General features: G+C 41.5%; 1 pseudogene; it reads right to left on the bottom strand.

Annotated features, from left to right (window-relative positions):
* Positions 1-18,810, bottom strand: part of LOC124020900 — a 142,477-nt pseudogene that overhangs the window by 102,001 nt on the left and 21,666 nt on the right.

Genomic DNA, 18,810 nt, shown 5'->3' with positions numbered 1-18,810 from the left:
ACCTGATGCAGCCATCACCACCTGATGTAGCCATCACCACTGATGCAGCCATCACCACTGATGCAGCCACCACCACCTGATGCAGCCATCACCACCTGATGCAGACCACCACCACCTGATGCAGCCACCACCACCTGGTGCAGACCACCACCACCTGATGCAGCCACCACCACCTGATGCAGGCCACCACCACCTGATGTAGCCACCACCACCTGATGCAGCCACCACCACCTGATGCAGGCCACCACCACCTGATGCAGCCATCACCACTGATGCAGCCACCACCACCTGATGCAGCCACCATCCACCTGATGCAGCCATCACCACCTGATGCAGCCATCACCACTGATGCAGCCATCACCACTGATGCAGCCACCACCACCTGATGCAGCCACCACCACCTGATGCAGACCACCTGATGCAGGCCACCACCACCTGATGCAGCCATCACCACTGATGCAGCCACCACCACCTGATGCAGCCACCACCACCTGATGCAGCCATCACCACTGATGCAGCCATCACCACTGATGCAGCCACCACCACCTGATGCAGCCATCACCACCTGATGCAGACCACCACCACCTGATGCAGCCACCACCACCTGGTGCAGACCACCACCACCTGATGCAGCCACCACCACCTGATGCAGGCCACCACCACCTGATGTAGCCACCACCTGATGCAGCCACCACCACCTGATGCAGCCACCACCACCTGATGCAGCCACCACCACCTGATGCAGACGACCACCACCTGATGCAGCCACCACCACCTGATGTAGCCACCACCACCTGATGCAGCCACCACCACCTGATGCAGCCACCACCACCTGATGTAGCCACCACCACCTGATGCAGACACCACCACCTGATGCAGCCACCACCTGATGCAGACCACCACCACCTGATGCAGCCACCACCACCTGATGTAGCCACCACCACCTGATGCAGCCACCACCACCTGATGCAGCCACCACCAACTGGTGCAGACCACCACCACCTGATGCAGCCACCACCACCTGGTGCAGACCACCACCACCTGATGCAGCCACCACCACCTGATGTAGCCACCACCACCTGATGCAGCCACCACCACCTGATGCAGCCACCACCACCTGATGCAGCCACCACCTGATGCAGCCACCACCTGATGCAGCCACCATCACCTGATGCAGACCACCTGATGCAGCCACCACCACCTGATGTAGCCACCACCTGATGCAGCCACCACCACCTGATGCAGCCACCACCTGATGCAGCCACCACCACCTGATGCAGCCACCACCACCTGATGCAGCCACCACCACCTGATGCAGCCACCACCACCTGATGCAGCCACCACCACCTGATGCAGACCACCTGATGCAGCCACCACCACCTGATGCAGCCACCACCACCTGATGCAGCCACCACCACCTGATGCAGCCACCACCACCTGATGCAGACATCACCTGATGCAGCCACCACCACCTGATGCAGGCACCACCTGATGCAGGCCACCTGATGCAGCCACCACCACCTGATGCAGCCACCACCACCTGATGCAGCCACCACCACCTGATGCAGCCACCACCACCTGATGCAGGCCACCACCACCTGATGCAGCCACCACCACCTGATGCAGCCACCACCACCTGATGCAGACCACCACCACCTGATGCAGCCATCACCACTGATGCAGCCATCACCACTGATGCAGCCACCACCACCTGATGCAGCCATCACCACCTGATGCAGACCACCACCACCTGATGCAGCCACCACCACCTGGTGCAGACCACCACCACCTGATGCAGCCACCACCACCTGATGCAGGCCACCACCACCTGATGTAGCCACCACCTGATGCAGCCACCACCACCTGATGCAGCCACCACCACCTGATGCAGCCACCACCACCTGATGCAGACCACCACCACCTGATGCAGCCACCACCACCTGATGTAGCCACCACCACCTGATGCAGCCACCACCACCTGATGCAGCCACCACCACCTGATGCAGACCACCACCTGATGCAGCCACCACCACCTGATGCAGCCACCACCTGATGCAGACCACCACCACCTGATGCAGCCACCACCACCTGATGTAGCCACCACCACCTGATGCAGCCACCACCACCTGATGCAGCCCCACCACCTGGTGCAGACCACCACCACCTGATGCAGCCACCACCACCTGGTGCAGACCACCACCACCTGATGCAGCCACCACCACCTGATGTAGCCACCACCACCTGATGCAGCCACCACCACCTGATGCAGCCACCACCACCCGATGCAGCCACCACCTGATGCAGCCACCACCTGATGCAGCCACCACCACCTGATGCAGACCACCACCACCTGATGCAGCCACCACCACCTGATGCAGCCACCACCACCTGATGCAGCCACCACCACCTGATGCAGCCACCACCACCTGATGCAGCCACCACCACCTGATGCAGCCGCCACCACCTGATGCAGACCACCTGATGCAGACCACCTGATGCAGCCACCACCACCTGATGCAGCCACCACCACCTGATGCAGCCACCACCACCTGATGCAGCCACCACCACCTGATGCAGCCACCACCTGATGCAGACCACCACCACCACCTGATGCAGCCACCACCACCTGATGCAGGCCACCACCACCTGATGCAGGCCACCACCACCTGATGCAGCCACCACCACCTGATGCAGCCACCACCACCTGATGCAGACCACCACCACCTGATGCAGACCACCACCACCTGATGCAGACCACCTGATGCAGCCACCACTCTCCTGGAACATATGGAGAGCGGTACTCAGTGAAGTGTTGGATTTGCCCCAAACATTACACTTCGTATTCCCACAAGAAGTTAATTGCTTTGCCACATTTTTTTACAGTTTTACTTTAGTGCCTTGAAAAGAGGATGCATGTTGTGGAATATTTTTATTCTGTACAGGCTTCCTTCTTTTCACTCTGTCAATTAGGTTACTAAGGTGGAGTAACTACAATGTTATTGATCCATCCTCAGTTTTCTCCTCACAACCAATAAACTCTAATATTTTTTTTTATTTTTTATTATTTAACCTTTATTTAACTAGGCAAGTCAGTTAAGAACAAATTCTTATTTACAATGACGGCCTTCCCCGGTCAAACCCTCCCCTAACCCGGACGATGCTGGGCCAATTGTGTGAACCCGAGTCTGTAGTGACGCCTCTAGCACTACAATGCAGTGCCTTAGACCGCTGCACCACTCGGGCCCCCCATTTAACGTCACCATTAGCCTCATGATGAGTACAGGAGAGGGCTGAGAATGCACCCCACTGGGGGCCCCACAAGGGTGCGTTCTCAGCCCTCTTCTGTACTCCCTGTTCACCCATGACTGTGTGGCCGCTTCCAACTCAATCAACTTTGCAGACGACACTACAGTGGTAGGCTTGATTACCAACAACGACGAGACGGCCTACAGGGAGGAGGTGAGGGCCCTCGGAGTGTGGTGCCAGGAAAATAACCTCACACTCAACATCAACAAAACAAAGGAGATGATCGTGGACTTCAGGAAACAACAGAGGGAGCACCCCCCTATCGATATCGACAGGACAGTAGCGGAGAAGATGGAAAGTTAAGTTCCTCGGCGTACACATCACGGACAAACTGAAATGGTCCACCCACACAGACGGTGTGGTGAAGAACATCAGGAGGCTGAAGAAATGTGGCTTGTCATCAAAAACACTCACAAACTTTTACAGATGCAAAATCGAAAGCATCCTGTCGGGCTGTATCACCGCCTGGTACGGCAACTGCTCTGCACAACGTATCACCGGGGCAAACTACCTGCCCTCCAGGACACCTACACCACCCGATGTCACAGGAAGGCCATAAAGATCATCAAGGACAACAACCACCCGAGCCACTGCCTGTTCACCCCGCTATCATCCAGAAGGCGAGGTCAGTACAGGTGCATCAAAGCTGGGACCGAGAGACTGAAAAACAGCTTCTATCTCAAGGCCATCAGACTGTTAAACAGCCACCACTAACATTGAGTGGCTGCTGCCAAAATACAGACTCAAATCTCTCGGTCTCCAAGCCATCAGACTGTTAAACAGCCACCACTAACATGGAGAGGCTGCTCCCAACAAACAGACTCAAATCTCTCTGTCTCCAAGCCATCAGACTGTTAAACAGCCACCACTAACATGGAGAGGCTGCTCCCAACAAACAGACTCAAATCTCTCTGTCTCCAAGCCATCAGACTGTTAAACAGCCATCACTAACATGGAGAGGCTGCTGCCAAAATACAGACTCAAATCTCTCTGTCTCCAAGCCATCAGACTGTTAAACAGCCATCACTAACATGGAGAGGTTGCTGCCAAAATACAGACTCAAATCTCTCTGTCTCCAAGCCATCAGACTGTTAAACAGCCACCACTAACATTGAGTTTTTCAGTTCTGCCCACAAATTTTCTATAGGATTGAGGTCAGGGCTTTGCGATGGCTACTCCAGTATCTTGACTTTGCTGTCCTTAAGCCATTTTGGCGCAACTTTGGAAGTATGCTTGGAGTCATTGTCCATTTGGAGACCCATTTGGAAGTATGCTTGGAGTCATTGTCCATTTGGAGACCCATTTGGAAGTATGCTTGGAGTCATTGTCCATTTGGAGACCCATTTGGAAGTATGCTTGGAGTCATTGTCCATTTGGAGACCCATTTGGAAGTATGCTTGGAGTCATTGTCCATTTGGAGACCCATTTGAAAGTATGCTTGGAGTCATTGTCCATTTGGAGACCCATTTGGAAGTATGCTTGGAGTCATTGTCCATTTGGAAGACCCATTTGGAAGTATACTTGGAGTCATTGTCCATTTGGAGACCCATTTGGAAGTATGCTTGGAGTCATTGTCCATTTGGAGACCCATTTGGAAGTATGCTTGGAGTCATTGTCCATTTGGAAGACCCATTTGGAAGTATGCTTGGAGTCATTGTCCATTTGGAAGACCCATTTGGAAGTATGCTTGGAGTCATTGTCCATTTGGAAGACCCAGTTGGAAGTATGCTTGGAGTCATTGTCCATTTGGAGACCCATTTGGAAGTATGCTTGGAGTCATTGTCCATTTGGAAGACCCATTTGGAAGTATGCTTGGAGTCATTGTCCATTTGGAAGACCCATTTGGAAGTATGCTTGGAGTCATTGTCCATTTGGAAGACCCATTTGGAAGTATGCTTGGAGTCATTGTCCATTTGGAAGACCCATTTGGAAGTATGCTTGGAGTCATTGTCCATTTGAAGACCCATTTGGAAGTATGCTTGGAGTCATTGTCCATTTGGAAGACCCATTTGGAAGTATGCTTGCAGTCATTGTCCATTTGGAGACCCATTTGGAAGTATGCTTGGAGTCATTGTCCATTTGGAAGACCCATTTGGAAGTATGCTTGGAGTCATTGTCCATTTGGAAGACCCATTTGGAAGTATGCTTGGAGTCATTGTCCATTTGGAAGACCCATTTGGAAGTATGCATTGGGTCATTGTCCATTTGGAGACCCATTTGGAAGTATGCTTGGGGTCATTGTCCATTTGGAAGACCCATTTGGAAGTATGCTTGGAGTCATTGTCCATTTGGAGACCCATTTGGAAGTATGCTTGGAGTCATTGTCCATTTGGAAGACCCATTTGGAAGTATGCTTGGAGTCATTGTCCATTTGGAAGACCCATTTGGAAGTATGCTTGGAGTCATTGTCCATTTGGAGACCCATTTGGAAGTATGCTTGGAGTCATTGTCCATTTGGAAGACCCATTTGGAAGTATGCTTGGAGTCATTGTCCATTTGGAGACCCATTTGGAAGTATGCTTGGAGTCATTGTCCATTTGGAAGACCCATTTGGAAGTATGCTTGGGGTCATTGTCCATTTGGAGACCCATTTGGAAGTATGCTTGGAGTCATTGTCCATTTGCAAGACCCATTTGGAAGTATGCTTGGGGTCATTGTCCATTTGGAGACCCATTTGGAAGTATGCTTGGAGTCATTGTCCATTTGGAGACCCATTTGGAAGTATGCTTGGAGTCATTGTCCATTTGGAGACCCATTTGGAAGTATGCTTGGAGTCATTGTCCATTTGGAAGACCCATTTGGAAGTATGCTTGGAGTCATTGTCCATTTGGAGACCCATTTGGAAGTATGCTTGGAGTCATTGTCCATTTGGAAGACCCATTTGGAAGTATGCTTGGGGTCATTGTCCATTTGGAGACCCATTTGGAAGTATGCTTGGAGTCATTGTCCATTTGGAAGACCCATTTGGAAGTATGCTTGGAGTCATTGTCCATTTGGAGACCCATTTGGAAGTATGCTTGGAGTCATTGTCCATTTGGAAGACCCATTTGGAAGTATGCTTGGAGTCATTGTCCATTTGGAGACCCATTTGCGACCATGCTATAATTTCCTGACTGATTTCTTGAGATGTTGCTTCAATATATCCACATAATTTTCCATCCTCATGATGCCACCTATTTTGTGAAGTGCACCAGTCCCTCCTGCAGCAAAGCACCCCCACAACATGAAGCTGCCACCCCCGTGCTACATGGTTGGGATGTTGTTCTTCAGCTTGCAAGCTTCCCACTTTTCCTCCAAACATGATGATGGTCATTATGGCCAGACAGTTCTATTTTTGTTTCATCAGACCAGAGGACATTTCTCTAAAAAGTACCATCTTTGTCTCCATGTGCAGTTGCAAACCATAGTCTGGCTTTTTTATGGCGGCTTTGGAGCAGTGGCTTCTTCCTTGCTGAGCGACCTTTCAGGTTATGTCGATATAGAGTACAGTTGTCTCATATATAGTTGAGTCAGTTGTCTCATATAAAGTTGAGTCAGTTGTCTCATATGAAGTTGAGTCAGTTGTCTCATATATAGTTGAGTCAGTTGTCTCATATATAGTTGAGTCAGTTGTCTCATATAAAGTTGAGTCAGTTGTCTCATATAAAGTTGAGTCAGTTGTCTCATATAAAGTTGAGTCAGTTGTCTCTTATAAAGTTGAGTCAGTTGTCTCATATATAGTTGAGTCAGTTGTCTCATATATAGTTGAGTCAGTTTTCTCATATATAGTTGAGTCAGTTGTCTCATATATAGTTGAGTCAGTTGTCTCATATAACGTTGAGTCAGTTGTCTTATATAGTTGAGTCAGTTGTCTCATACATAGTTGAGTCAGTTGTCTCATATAGCGTTGAGTCAGTGGTCTTATATAGTTGAGTCAGTTGTCTCATATATAGTTGAGTCAGGTGTCTCATATCAAGTTGAGTCAGGTGTCTCATATAGCGTTGAGTCAGTTGTCTCATATATAGTTGAGTCAGTTGTCTCATATATAGTTGAGTCAGTTGTCTCATATATAATTGAGTCAGTTGTCTCCTATATAGTTGAGTCAGTTGTATCCTATATAGTTGAGTCAGTTGTCTTATATATAGTTGAGTCAGTTGTCTCATATGAAGTTGAGTCAGTTGTCTCATATATAGTTGAGTCAGGTGTCTCATATATAGTTGAGTCAGTTGTCTTATATAGTTGAGTCAGTTGTCTCATATATAGTTGAGTCAGTTGTCTCATATATAGTTGAGTCAGTTGTCTCATATATAGTTGAGTCAGTTGTCTTATATAGTTGAGTCAGTTGTCTCATATATAGTTGAGTCAGTTGTCTTATATAGTTGAGTCAGTTGTCTCATATATAGTTGAGTCAGTTGTCTCATATATAGTTGAGTCAGTTGTCTTATATAGTTGAGTCAGTTGTCTCATATATAGTTGAGTCAGTTGTCTCATATATAGTTGAGTCAGTTGTCTCATATATAGTTGAGTCAGTTGTCTCATATATAGTTGAGTCAGTTGTCTCATATATAGTTGAGGGACAAGGTTACATAGGGGTCACTCTGAGAGACAAGGTTACATAGGGGTCACTCTGAGAGACAAGGTTACATAGGGGTCACTCTGAGAGACAAGGTTACATAGGGGTCACTCTGAGAGACAAGGTTACATAGGGGTCACTCTGAGAGACAAGGTTACATAGGGGTCACTCTGAGACACAAGGATACATAGGGGTCACTCTGAGACACAAGGTTACATAGGGGTCGCTCTGAGAGACAAGGTTACATAGGGGTCACTCTGAGAGACAAGGTTACATAGGGGTCACTCTGAGACACAAGGTTACATAGGGGTCACTCTGAGACACAAGGTTACATAGGGGTCACTCTGAGACACAAGGTTACATAGGGGTCACTGAGAGACAAGGTTACATAGGGGTCACTCTGAGAGACAAGGTTACATAGGGGTCACTCTGAGACACAAGGTTACATAGGGGTCACTCTGAGAGACAAGGTTACATAGGGGTCACTCTGAGACACAAGGTTACATAGGGGTCACTCTGAGACACAGGGGTCACTCTGAGGGACAAGGTTACATAGGGGTCACTCTGAGAGACAAGGTTACATAGGGGTCACTCTGAGACACAGGGGTCACTCTGAGAGACAAGGTTACATAGGGGTCACTCTGAGACACAATGTTACATAGGGGTCACTCTGAGAGACAAGGTTACATAGGGGTCACTCTGAGAGACAAGGTTACATAGGGGTCACTCTGAGACACAGGGGTCACTCTGAGGGACAAGGTTACATAGGGGTCACTCTGAGGGACAAGGTTACATAGGGGTCACTCTGAGAGACAAGGTTACATAGGGGTCACTCTGAGACACAGGGGTCACTCTGAGAGACAAGGTTACATAGGGATCACTGAGAGACAAGGTTACATGGGGGTCACTCTGAGACACAAGGTTACATAGGGGTCACTCTGAGACACGTGTTACACAAAGACAGTCACTGATGTCATGCATCATGCAGCCAGTGGTTGTGTAGGTAGGTGTCATAGAAGCCTCTCTACCAACCCAGAGACAGACATTCAGCCTGAACTCTTTATTATAGCCTGTCCCCATGGCCCAGCAGGACGTTCTGTCTGAAGTCAAAGTTCAGCTCGTATTTATAGACTCACATGTATCGTAGATGAGGGTTCTGGGAGAAAGCCCGGGCCTGGATAGAGTGCAGACTGCAGTTTATAATGATTCTGAAAGACACGTGAACAAACAGACAGGAGAAGAACTGATTAATGTTGGTACTGAACGATATCAGAAGGCAGGAGTCTTCTAATGTTCTCCCATGTTATCATCAGCTTGGTCTTTAATCAGCTTGGTCTTTAATCAGCTTGGTGTTTAATCAGCTTGGTGTTTAATCAGCTTGGTCATATTATAATCAGCTTGGTCATATTATAATCAGCTTGGTCATATTATAATCAGCTTGGTGTTTAATCAGCTTGGTCATATTATAACCAGCTTGGTCATATTATAATCAGCTTGGTGTTTAATCAGCTTGGTCATATTATAATCAGCTTGGTGTTTAATCAGCTTGGTCTTTAATCAGCTTGGTCATATTATAATCAGCTTGGTCATATTATAATCAGCTTGGTGTTTAATCAGCTTGGTCTTTAATCAGCTTGGTCATATTATAATCAGCTTGGTGTTTAATCAGCTTGGTCTTTAATCAGCTTGGTCATATTATAATCAGCTTGGTCATATTATAATCAGCTTGGTGTTTAATCAGCTTGGTCTTTAATCAGCTTGGTCATATTATAATCAGCTTGGTGTTTAATCAGCTTGGTCATATTATAATCAGCTTGGTGTTTAATCAGCTTGGTCTTTAATCAGCTTGGTCATATTATAATCAGCTTGGTCATATTATAATCAGCTTGGTGTTTAATCAGCTTGGTCTTTAATCAGCTTGGTCTTTAATCAGCTTGGTCATATTATAATCAGCTTGGTCATATTATAATCAGCTTGGTCTTTAATCAGCTTGGTCATATTATAATCAGCTTGGTCTTTAATCAGCTTGGTCATATTATAATCAGCTTGGTCATATTATAATCAGCTTGGTCATATTATAATCAGCTTGGTCTTTAATCAGCTTGGTCATATTATAATCAGCTTGGTCATATTATAATCAGCTTGGTCATATTATAATCAGCTTGGTCATATTATAATCAGCTTGGTCATATTATAATCAGCTTGGTCATATTATAATCAGCTTGGTCATATTATAATCAGCTTGGTCATATTATAATCAGCTTGGTGTTTAATCAGCTTGGTCATATTATAATCAGCTTGGTCATATTATAATCAGCTTGATCATATTATAATCAGCTTGGTCATATTATAATCAGCTTGGTCTTTAATCAGCTTGATCATATTATAATCAGCTTGGTCATATTATAATCAGCTTGGTGTTTAATCAGCTTGGTCATATTATAGTCAGCTTGGTCTTTAATCAGCTTGGTCATATTATAATCAGCTTGGTCATATTATAGTCAGCTTGGTCATATTATAATCAGCTTGGTCATATTATAATCAGCTTGGTGTTTAATCAGCTTGGTCATATTATAATCAGCTTGGTGTTTAATCAGCTTGGTCTTTAATCAGCTTGGTCATATTATAATCAGCTTGGTCATATTATAATCAGCTTGGTGTTTAATCAGCTTGGTCTTTAATCAGCTTGGTCTTTAATCAGCTTGGTCATATTATAATCAGCTTGGTCATATTATAATCAGCTTGGTCTTTAATCAGCTTGGTCATATTATAATCAGCTTGGTCTTTAATCAGCTTGGTCATATTATAATCAGCTTGGTCATATTATAATCAGCTTGGTCATATTATAATCAGCTTGGTCTTTAATCAGCTTGGTCATATTATAATCAGCTTGGTCATATTATAATCAGCTTGGTCATATTATAATCAGCTTGGTCATATTATAATCAGCTTGGTCATATTATAATCAGCTTGGTCATATGGTCATATTATAATCAGCTTGGTCATATTATAATCAGCTTGGTCATATTATAATCAGCTTGGTGTTTAATCAGCTTGGTCATATTATAATCAGCTTGGTCATATTATAATCAGCTTGATCATATTATAATCAGCTTGGTCATATTATAATCAGCTTGGTCTTTAATCAGCTTGATCATATTATAATCAGCTTGGTCATATTATAATCAGCTTGGTGTTTAATCAGCTTGGTCATATTATAGTCAGCTTGGTCTTTAATCAGCTTGGTCATATTATAATCAGCTTGGTCATATTATAATCAGCTTGGTCATATTATAGTCAGCTTGGTCATATTATAATCAGCTTGGTCATATTATAATCAGCTTGGTCATATTATAATCAGCTTGGTCATATTATAATCAGCTTGGTCATATTATAATCAGCTTGGTCATATTATAATCAGCTTGGTCATATTATAATCAGCTTGGTCATATTATAATCAGCTTGGTCATATTATAATCAGCTTGGTCATATTATAATCAGCTTGGTGTTTAATCAGCTTGGTCTTTAATCAGCTTGGTCATATTATGATCAGCTTGGTCATATTATAATCAGCTTGGTCATATTATAATCAGCTTGGTCATATTATAATCAGCTTGATCATATTATAATCAGCTTGGTCATATTATAATCAGCTTGATCATATTATAATCAGCTTGGTCATATTATAATCAGCTTGGTCATATTATAATCAGCTTGGTCTTTAATCAGCTTGGTCTTATTATAATCAGCTTGGTCATATTATAATCAGCTTGGTCATGTTATAATCAGCTTGGTCTTATTATAATCAGCTCGGTCTTTAACAGCTTGGTGTTTAATCAGCTTGGTGTTTAATCAGCTTGGTCATATTATAATCAGCTTGGTCTTATTATAATCAGCTTGGTCTTTAATCAGCTTGGTCATATTATAATCAGCTTGGTCTTATTATAATCAGCTTGGTCTTTAATCAGCTTGGTCATATTATAATCAGCTTGGTCATATTATAATCAGCTTGGTCATATTATAATCAGCTTGGTCTTATTATAATCAGCTTGGTCATATTATAATCAGCTTGGTCTTATTATAATCAGCTTGGTCTTTAATCAGCTTGGTCTTATTATAATCAGCTTGGTCTTTAATCAGCTTGGTCATATTATAATCAGCTTGGTCTTTAATCAGCTTGGTCTTTAATCAGCTTGGTCATATTATAATCAGCTTGGTCTTTAATCAGCTTGGTCATATTATAATCAGCTGGTCATATTATAACCAGCTTGGTCATATTATAATCAGCTTGGTCATATTATAATCAGCTTGGTCATATTATAATCAGCTTGGTCATATTATAATCAGCTTGGTCATATTATAATCAGCTTGGTCATATTATAATCAGCTTGGTCATATTATAATCAGCTTGGTCATATTATAATCAGCTTGGTCATATTATAATCAGCTTGGTCATATTATAATCAGCTTGGTCTTTAATCAGCTTGGTCTTATTATAATCAGCTTGGTCATATTATAATCAGCTTAATCAGCTTGGTCTTTAATCAGCTTGGTCTTTAATCAGCTTGGTCATTTAAATCAGCTTGGTCTTTAATCAGCTTGGTCTTTAATCAGCTTATAAATCAGCTTGGTCTTTAATCAGCTTGGTCTTATTATAATCAGCTTGGTCATATTATAATCAGCTTGGTCATATTATAATCAGCTTGGTCTTTAATCAGCTTGGTCTTTAATCAGCTTGGTCATATTATAATCAGCTTGGTCATATTATAATCAGCTTGGTCATATTATAATCAGCTTGGTCTTTAATCAGCTTGGTCATATTATAATCAGCTTGGTCTTTAATCAGCTTGGTCTTATTATAATCAGCTTGGTCTTATTATAATCAGCTTGGTCATATTATAATCAGCTTGGTCATATTATAATCAGCTTGGTCATATTATAATCAGCTTGGTCTTTAATCAGCTTGGTCATATTATAATCAGCTTGGTCTTTAATCAGCTTGGTCATATTATAATCAGCTTGGTCATATTATAATCAGCTTGGTCTTTAATCAGCTTGGTCATATTATAATCAGCTTGGTCATATTATAATCAGCTTGGTCATATTATAATCAGCTTGGTCATATTATAATCAGCTTGGTCGTATTATAATCAGCTTGGTCATATTATAATCAGCTTGGTCTTTAATCAGCTTGGTCATATTATAATCAGCTTGGTCATATTATAATCAGGTCATTTATAATCAGGGTCATATTATAATCAGCTTGGTCATATTATAATCAGCTTGGTCATATTATAATCAGCTTGGTCATATTATAATCAGCTTGGTCATATTATAATCAGCTTGGTCATATTATAATCAGCTTGGTCTTTAAATCAGCTTGGTCATATTATAATCAGCTTGGTCATATTATAATCAGCTTGGTCATATTATAATCAGCTTGGTCATATTATAATAATCAGCTTGGTCATATTATAATCAGCTTGGTCTTATTATAATCAGCTTGGTCTTATTATAATCAGCTTGGTCATATTATAATCAGCTTGGTCATATTATAATCAGCTTGGTCTTTAATCAGCTTGGTCTTATTATAATCAGCTTGGTCTTTAATCAGCTTGGTCATATTATAATCAGCTTGGTCTTTAATCAGCTTGGTCTTATTATAATCAGCTTGGTCATATTATAATCAGCTTGGTCATATTATAGTCAGCTTGGTCATATTATAATCAGCTTGGTCATATTATAATCAGCTTGGTCATATTATAGTCAGCTTGGTCATATTATAATCAGCTTGGTCATATTATAATCAGCTTGGTCATATTATAGTCAGCTTGGTCATATTATAAATCAGCTTGGTGTTTAATTTGTAAGTCAGCTCTGGATAAGAGCGTCTGCTAAATGACTTAAATGTAAATGTAAATGTAATCAGCTTGGTCATATTATAATCAGCTTGGTCATATTATAATCAGCTTGGTCATATTATAATCAGCTTGGTCTTTAATCAGCTTGGTCATATTATAATCAGCTTGGTCATATTATAATCAGCTTGGTCATATTATAATCAGCTTGGTCATATTATAATCAGCTTGGTCTTTAATCAGCTTGGTCATATTATAATCAGCTTGGTCATATTATAATCAGCTTGGTCATATTATAATCAGCTTGGTCATATTATAATCAGCTTGGTCTTATTATAATCAATCAGCTTGGTGTTTAATCAGCTTGGTCATATTATAATCAGCTTGGTCATATTATAATCAGCTTGGTCATATTATAATCAGCTTGGTCATATTATAATCAGCTTGGTCATGTTATAATCAGCTTGGTCTTATTATAATCAGCTCGGTCTTTTAACAGCTTGGTGTTTAATCAGCTTGGTGTTTAATCAGCTTGGTCATATTATAATCAGCTTGGTCTTATTATAATCAGCTTGGTCATATTATAATCAGCTTGGTCATATTATAATCAGCTTGGTCATATTATAATCAGCTTGGTCTTTAATCAGCTTGGTCTTATTATAATCAGCTTGGTCATATTATAATCAGCTTGGTCATGTTATAATCAGCTTGGTCTTATTATAATCAGCTCGGTCTTTTAACAGCTTGGTGTTTAATCAGCTTGGTGTTTAATCAGCTTGGTCATATTATAATCAGCTTGGTCATATTATAATCAGCTTATAATCAGCTTGGTCATATTATAATCAGCTTGGTCTTTTATAATCAGCTTGGTCTTTATAATCAGCTTGGTCTTATTATAATCAGCTTGGTCATATTATAATCAGCTTGGTCATGTTATAATCAGCTTGGTCTTATTATAATCAGCTTGGTCTTTTAATCAGCTTGGTGTTTAATCAGCTTGGTCATTTAATCAGCTTGGTCATATTATAATCAGCTTGGTCTTATTATAATCAGCTTGGTCTTTAATCAGCTTGGTCATATTATAATCAGCTTGGTCATATTATAATCAGCTTGGTCATATTATAATCAGCTTGGTCATATTATAATCAGCTTGGTCTTTAATCAGCTTGGTCTTATTATAATCAGCTTGGTCATATTATAATCAGCTTGGTCATGTTATAATCAGCTTGGTCTTATTATAATCAGCTCGGTCTTTTAACAGCTTGGTGTTTAATCAGCTTGGTGTTTAATCAGCTTGGTCATATTATAATCAGCTTGGTCTTATTATAATCAGCTTGGTCTTTAATCAGCTTGGTCATATTATAATCAGCTTGGTCATATTATAATCAGCTTGGTCATATTATAATCAGCTTGGTCATATTATAATCAGCTTGGTCATATTATAATCAGCTTGGTCATATTATAATCAGCTTGGTCATATTATAATCAGCTTGGTCATATTATAATCAGCTTGGTCATATTATAATCAGCTTGGTCATATTATAATCAGCTTGGTCATATTATAATCAGCTTGGTCATATTATAATCAGCTTGGTCATATTATAATCAGCTTGGTCATATTATAATCAGCTTGGTCATATTATAATCAGCTTGGTCATATTATAATCAGCTTGGTCATATTATAATCAGCTTGGTCTTTAATCAGCTTGGTCATATTATAATCAGCTTGGTCATATTATAATCAGCTTGGTCATATTATAATCAGCTTGGTCATATTATAATCAGCTTGGTCATATTATAATCAGCTTGGTCATAATCATTATCTTTATAATCAGCTTGGTCATATTATAATCAGCTTGGTCATATTATAATCAGCTTGGTCATATTATAATCAGCTTGGTCATATTATAATCAGCTTGGTCATTTATAATCAGCTTGGTCATATTATAATCAGCTTGGTCATATTATAATCAGCTTGGTCTTTAATCAGCTTGGTCATATTATAATCAGCTTGGTCTTTAATCAGCTTGGTCATATTATAATCAGCTTGGTCATATTATAATCAGCTTGGTCATATTATAATCAGCTTGGTCATATTATAATCAGCTTGGTCATATTATAATCAGCTTGGTCTTTAATCAGCTTGGTCATATTATAATCAGCTTGGTCTTATTATAATCAGCTTGGTCATATTATAATCAGCTTGGTCATATTATAATCAGCTTGGTCATATTATAATCAGCTTGGTCATATTATAATCAGCTTGGTCATATTATAATCAGCTTGGTCTATAATCAGCTTGGTCTTTAATCAGCTTGGTCATATTATAATCAGCTTGGTCTTATTATAATCAGCTTGGTCTTTAATCAGCTTGGTCATATTATAATCAGCTTGGTCTTTAATCAGCTTGGTCATATTATAATCAGCTTGGTCATATTATAATCAGCTTGGTCATATTATAATCAGCTTGGTCATATTATAATCAGCTTGGTCATATTATAATCAGCTTGGTCTTTAATCAGCTTGGTCATATTATAATCAGCTTGGTCTTTAATCAGCTTGGTCATATTATAATCAGCTTGGTCATATTATAATCAGCTTGGTCATATTATAATCAGCTTGGTCTTTAATCAGCTTGGTCATATTATAATCAGCTTGGTCTTTAATCAGCTTGGTCATATTATAATCAGCTTGGTCATATTATAATCAGCTTGGTCATATTATAATCAGCTTGGTCTTTAATCAGCTTGGTCATATTATAATCAGCTTGGTCATATTATAATCAGCTTGGTCATATTATAATCAGCTTGGTCATATGGTCATATTATAATCAGCTTGGTCATATTATAATCAGCTTGGTCATATTATAATCAGCTTGGTCATATTATAGTCAGCTTGGTCTTTAATCAGCTTGGTCATATTATAATCAGCTTGGTCTTTAATCAGCTTGGTCATATTATAATCAGCTTGGTCATATTATAATCAGCTTGGTCTTTAATCAGCTTGGTCATATTATAATCAGCTTGGTCATATTATAATCAGCTTGGTCATATTATAATCAGCTTGGTCTTTAATCAGCTTGGTCATATTATAATCAGCTTGGTCATATTATAATCAGCTTGGTCTTTAATCAGCTTGGTCATATTATAATCAGCTTGGTCATATTATAATCAGCTTGGTCATATTATAATCAGCTTGGTCTTTAATCAGCTTGGTCATATTATAATCAGCTTGGTCATATTATAATCAGCTTGGTCTTTAATCAGCTTGGTCATATTATAATCAGCTTGGTCATATTATAATCAGCTTGGTCATATTATAATCAGCTTGGTCATATTATAATCAGCTTGGTCATATTATAATCAGCTTGGTCATATTATAATCAGCTTGGTCATATTATAATCAGCTTGGTCATGGACAATGGCGGTGTGAATGGGGACTGTCCCATTGCCTGTGTGTCATCTACATGGTTTCACGCAAAGAGCTTCTACCCCCAAGCCACAACACTGCTGAACAATTCATCAAATGGCCACCAGACAATTTACATTGACACCTCTCCATTAGTTTTGGACACTGCTGCTACTTATTATCTATGCATAGTCACTTCCCCCCTACCTACATGTACAAATGACCTCTAACCTGTATCCCCACACACTGACTCTGTACCTGTACGCCCTGTATATTGCCTCCACATTGACTCTGTACCGGTACCCCTGTATATTGCCTCCACATTGACTCTGTACCGGTACCCCCTGTATATAGCCTCCACATTGACTCTGTACCAGTACCCCCTGTATATAGCCTCCACATTGACTCTGTACCAGTACCCCTGTATATAGCCTCCACATTGACTCTGTACTGGTACCCCCTGTATATAGCCTCCACATTGACTCTGTACTGGTACCCCCTGTATATATTTTCTTAACTCTTCTTGAACTGCACTGTTGGTTGAGGGCCTGCGTGCCTGCTGCCTATATTCTCATAGCTTAGCCTTTCTCTAGACAGCTGCCTATATTCACATAGCTTAGCCTTTCTCTAGACAGCTGCCTATATTCCCATAGCTTAGCCTTTCTTTAGACAGCTGCCTATATTCTCATAGCTTAGCCTTTCTCTAGACAGCTGCCTATATTCCCATAGTTTAGCCTTTCTTCAGACAGCTGCCTATATTCCCATAGCTTAGCCTTTCTCTAGACAGCTGCCTATATTCCCATAGCTTAGCCTTTCTCTAGACAGCTGCCTATATTCCCATAGCTTAGCCTTTCTCTAGACAGCTGCCTATATTCCCATAGCTTAGCCTTTCTCTAGACAGCTGCCTATATTCCCATAGTTTAGCCTTTCTTCAGACAGCTGCCTATATTCCCATAGCTTAGCCTTTCTCTAGACAGCTGCCTATATTCTCATAGCTTAGCCTTTCTCTAGACAGCTGCCTATATTCCCATAGCTTAGCCTTTCTCTAGACAGCTGCCTATATTCCCATAGCTTAGCCTTTCTCTAGACAGCTGCCTATATTCCCATAGTTTAGCCTTTCTTCAGACAGCTGCCTATATTCCCATAGCTTAGCCTTTCTCTAGACAGCTGCCTATATTCTCATAGCTTAGCCTTTCTCTAGACAGCTGCCTATATTCCCATAGCTTAGCCTTTCTCTAGACAGCTGCCTATGGCTGCATTGCTAAACATAGGTCACTACTTCAAAAGTCAAAGGTAGTGGATTATATAGGGGACAGGGTGCCATAGGGCTCTGATCTAAAGTAGTGCACAATATAGGGAATCGGGTGCCATAGGGTTCTGGTCTAACGTAGTGCACTATATAGGGAATAGGGTGCTGTTAGGTTCTGGTCTAAAGTAGTGCACTATATAGGGAATAGGGCTCTTGTCTAAAGTAGTGCACTATATAGGGAATAGGGCTCTTGTCTAAAGTAGTGCACTATATAGGGAATTGGGTGCCATATGGCCCTGGTGTAAAGTAGTGCACTATATAGGGAATAGGGTGCTGTTGGGTTCTGGTCTAAAGTAGTGCACTATATAGGGAATAGGGCTCTTGTCTAAAGTAGTGCACTATATAGGGAATAGGGCTCTTGTCTAAAGTAGTGATTT

This window comes from Oncorhynchus gorbuscha, unplaced genomic scaffold (genome assembly GCF_021184085.1).
Source record: "Oncorhynchus gorbuscha isolate QuinsamMale2020 ecotype Even-year unplaced genomic scaffold, OgorEven_v1.0 Un_scaffold_979, whole genome shotgun sequence".
NCBI lineage: Eukaryota > Metazoa > Chordata > Actinopteri > Salmoniformes > Salmonidae > Oncorhynchus > Oncorhynchus gorbuscha.
The sequence above is the reverse complement of the archived record's forward strand: the minus strand, read 5'-3'. Positions and strand labels throughout refer to the sequence as shown.